This window comes from Lynx canadensis, chromosome B2 (genome assembly GCF_007474595.2).
Source record: "Lynx canadensis isolate LIC74 chromosome B2, mLynCan4.pri.v2, whole genome shotgun sequence".
Taxonomy (NCBI): domain Eukaryota; kingdom Metazoa; phylum Chordata; class Mammalia; order Carnivora; family Felidae; genus Lynx; species Lynx canadensis.
The window spans coordinates 142,646,846-142,651,672 of NC_044307.1; positions in this window are offsets into that span (position 1 = coordinate 142,646,846).

A 4,827-nucleotide genomic window follows, 5' to 3' on the forward strand; every position below is an offset into this window, starting at 1 on the left:
CCCAGGTTTCTAAATCGACTTGGAAAAAAATTTGGAGGCTGTGATAGAGGGTAAAACCATCCTCTGGCATTCTGGGTAGCAAATAGTGGTCTCTTGCCTCCAAGTCTACGTAGAAAAAATATAGAGCCTCAGGAGGGTCAAGGACGCCATTCACAACCTCTTCAGGCCCTCAGGAACAGTTTCCAGGCCCCAAATTGACTCAGAAAACTTGGTGTTGGACGGGTTTATCCTGGGACGCCCTGGCTGCAGCTTGCAGGCCTACACACATGGCTGGGAGGATCAGGAGGGGAAGCTTCTAAATGTTTCCATAGGCTCCGGAAGGGACAGGCACCCTCCCCAAGTATCTTCTGCAAGTGTGTGGTGGTCCCTGCCTCTGGAGGGACTGGAATATTTTGAAGTCTCAAACTTCAAAGAGAAGGTCAGAGTGACAGCCAGGGATTGGTGATACGTATCTGTTTCTTTAGGGGAACTCTCTGAATCATCTTTGTTTAATCAGACGCCATTTGTGAATAGAGACACTATTCAATGTTGCACAACAGCAATCTCAGTGACTATCCATGATAAGAGTGATACTCATAGAAATAATGATGAATAACAACAATGATGCTCATGACGATCATAGTCGTGACATAAGGAATAACAATCATCATAGTGATAATAACATTAAACGAAGGAGGTAGAAAATAAATACTCAGCAGGAGTCCTCTCCGGGCATCAGGGTTACTTTGGTTTGGGATTTATTTTTTGCGTGGTGCTCTTTGATGACTTCTTCACTGAGCATGTGTAATTGCACTAATTAAGGAGGAAATTTGTATTTTTAGAAACCATTTAAAATTGTTTGCTGCTATATTGTATTATGTTGAAACCTGGGTTCGGGCTAAGAAAACTACAGAGCTTTGGCTGAGGCCTGACAGGAAGCTGAGGGTAAACGGGGTTGGGAAAGCTTCTTGCTTTGGAGCCAGGACGGGCAGAGAATCCGAATTCTCTTGTCCTGACAAACTGGCAGAGGGTGCCTGACGAGGAGGAAGCTGGCGTTTCAAGAGGAACATCCTGAGGAAGTTAACAATTAAAGGCCAAAAGGAGAGGAAGAAAGCTGATAGCTGAAGCTTCGAAACCCGGAGGCGGAAGCCAGTGCTTTGCCAGCAGAGGCTGGGTCAGCCAGGGCCTGGCCTCTCCCTCAGGGCCTCTGTGGCCTGGAACTGCTCTGTCAAAGCTGCCAAAGATAAAGTGAGTCCTGGGCAGCCAAGATCCCGCCTGATCCTCCCCAAGATTCCAAACTGAGGATGTTTATCCTCTTGTGAGAGCTTCAGCATAAACTAACTTCAGGAGACACTAGAGTTGGGCTTTTGTTCAACCGGGAGCCACACGCTTTAACCAGAAAGCCTCTTGTGCCTGGACAGTTCTGTGTTTTAAAATCTTTATTCAGCTGATTTTAACAGGTAAACGTGGGATTGGAAATACCGGTGGCTCAAGTGTCAGTGGGTGAAGGTGAAATCTTTTCCATGTGTGTCTGTGGTGACAGACGGCAGGGGGTCCTTCATCCTGCTTTCTGTGTGACCAGTATCCCTCTGCAATTCCAAGGGGGCTCAGTCCATGTGGACTCCAACACACTGGCGATGTCTGGAGTTGTGCACTGTTAGCCTGGCTTCTTCCTATGGAACAGCTTGGACGGCTTCCCATAAGGAGTTGCTCTCAGAAACCTCCCAACAGACTGTCTCTCACATCTTCATTGAATGGGGTCAGTTGCCCATAGCTGAGGCCCCAGCAAGTGGACAAGAACTCCCCATATACTCTGGCTAACTGAGGATCACATGCGAGGGGTGACAGCAAGGCTCTGTCCCTCCTGAAGCACAGTCACCCAATACAGGGAGGGGAGCAAATGGATATCGGATAGGTTCCCAATAGCACCTGCCACACTGCTTCTAATCATCAGTTTCCAAAAAGATGGGTGTCCAGTGTCAGCCAAACACCCAGTCCAGTAGGGAGTATGGACTCCTAGGAGCTGTGAGCCCCCCACAGTCAAAAGGAGAATAAATCCAACAATCGTTGAAGAAGAAAATTCACAAGTACCGTGGGTTCCCCACAAAGTTAGGGCCTCTGTCAGGGGCTCTCCCGCACCCATTCGGTGCTACCTCAGCTACCACAAATGTCACAGGCCACTTCCATGGGTCAGTTGGGAAAGGGTACAGGCGTTTGTACTAGATGGACCTGAGTTTGAATCAGGGCTTTGCTATTTCCTATCTGTGTGATGTTAGAAATATCATCAGCAAGGGGCGCCTGGGTGGCGCAGTCGGTTAAGCGTCCGACTTCAGCCAGGTCACGATCTCGCGGTCCGTGAGTTCGAGCCCCGCGTCAGGCTCTGGGCTGATGGCTCAGAGCCTGGAGCCTGTTTCCGATTCTGTGTCTCCCTCTCTCTCTGCCCCTCCCCCGTTCATGCTCTGTCTCTCTCTGTCCCAAAAATAAATAAACGTTGAAAAAAAAATTTAAAAAAAAAAAAAAAAAAGAAATATCATCAGCTTCTCTAAGCTTCAGTGTAAAAGTGGAGACAAGAGTATCTACTTCATAAGATTGTTGTGAGGATTTTTTTCTTTTTCTTTTTAATGCTTATTTATTTATTTTGAGAAAGAGAGGGAGTGTGAGCCAGCGAGGGGCAATGAGAGACAGAAGAGAGACAATCCCAAGCAGGTTCTGTGCTGTCAGCCCAGAGCCCAACACAGGGCTCGGTCCCATAAACCGTGAGATCATGACCTGAGCCAAAATCAAGAGTCCAGATGCCCAACTGACTGAGCCACCCAGGTGCCCCAAGGATTTGGCTAATCAGAAGAGTCCCTAGTACATAATAGGTTTCGACTAATCAATGACTCTTCAACGTTGGAATTCTTCAGAATCACTAGAGAGTCTATGCTAAGCATACAGATTCCCAGGCCTCTCACCCTAGAAATTCTGATTGCGTGCATCTGAGCCCAGTAATCTGCATTCTCAACAGCCATCCCCAGCGTAATTCTGTTGCCAGTGAATCGCTGACGCACCTGGAGAAACACGGCAGCTCGCTGCTGGCGATGTGTTACTGTGCCGTTAAGAGGTGACATCGGAGCGCGACAAGTATCTCACACAACAAGAAAATTCATCTTAATTATAATTATCTGTCTATAATTAGCTGCATCCCACTAAAAATAGTGAAATCTGCAGGGTTTGAGGTTGGGCGTGAGCCTGTCGGCAAATGCTGAATAATTCTAGTGGCGTTCTCCTTGCACAAATTAACCAAGCATGCCAACTTCAAGGAGGGCGGAAAACCCCCTCCCCAGGAAGGAAGGCACCACCTCTACCTTTGCAGCCAAAATAAGACACTTACTAAAATGACCAAGTGTCACGTTTCCAGCAGACAACATCCTTCCAGCCTCCAGCCTGGATGAGCAAAGATTCTGGCTCTAGAGTTCTGTCTGTTCAACTGACTTCCTGTCCCAGGAAAGGTAATATGCCCAGAAGAGCAAAGGTGAACGTCTCTCTTCCCCTGCTCCCTCTCCCACCCCAACCACTTTGGCCCTGCAGCTGGTCTCAGGAGGATGTAACACTGTTTATTTCCTATTTCCGGTCTTCTGGCCTCCTGCAATTATAACACTCTCACCCGGACATCCCTGCTATGGCCCCGTTATTGCACAACTGGAACAGAAAACATTTTGCAGAAGCTGACTTGGAACAAAAGAGCAGGGAAGAGAAAAATGTCCCAGCCAGCATCTGACAGTTGAGAAGGAAGTTCAAGGACAGTGCAAAGGATAAGATTCGGCAGGAGGTGGAGAGGGGGTGTTGGGATGTAAGCTCTTACAGAGGGGGAGAGGTTTGAGAAGGAAAGGGCTGAAGACAAAGCCGTGTTTGATTGTGCTGTGAATGGCCTTGGGCTCATCCTGCCTGGCTAAGAAAGACTGGCAGCAGCCACGTTCGTGAAGAAATGTGGAGAGGAGGATGATCAGCCGTTCTTTTCCAAAAGGGAAAACCAAGGGCAAAATGAAATGAAATGAGATGGAAGGAGCCCTGATTATAGTCCAGTGGTTCCCAAATCTACCCAGTTGCCAGCATCACTTGGAGGGCTGGTTAAAAGAGCCATTCTCAGGCACCCACCTGATACTCTTCCCCAGCAATTTGAATGATCCAGTGGAATTCAGAACCACTGTTTTCCCAGAGATTCCTGGCTGGTGGCCTCTTGGGACAATGACATTTGTTCTATAGAGTTTTCGGAATAGTCAATGCATTTTTCTGTAATTCACCAGGTACATGTGTAAAGCCCTTGATCTTCACAGCCAGGGCCATTTTAAGATCTCCCCAAGCTCTAGGACTCTGACTTCCTTGACCCCCACATCACAGCAAACATACTGAAATGGCACCCATATCCCATCTGAAACAGAATATTAGCATGTTACTTTGAAATGTTTTGTTTTGCTTAAGTAAGTTATTTAATTTAGGGCCAGCAGTCATTTCCTGGAGATCATATAGATACTCAGGAATTTTTGCAAAGTGAAAAAAAGAAATGTAATCCACAAATCATTTTCTAACAGAATGAAAATCTCAAAAATACTAAGTTTAGGGGCATCTGGGTGGCACAGTCGGTGAAGCGTCCAACTTCGGCTCAGGTTATGGTCTCACGGTCCATGAGTTCAAGCCCTGTGTGTAGCTCTGTGCTGACAGCTCAGAGCCTGGATCCTGCCTCAGATTCTGTATCTCCCTCTCTCTCTCTCTCTGCACCCTCCCCTGCTCACCATCTGTCTGTCTGTTTCTCTTGCTCAAAAATAAATAAACATTTTTAAAAAGTATGAATAAATAAATAAATAAATA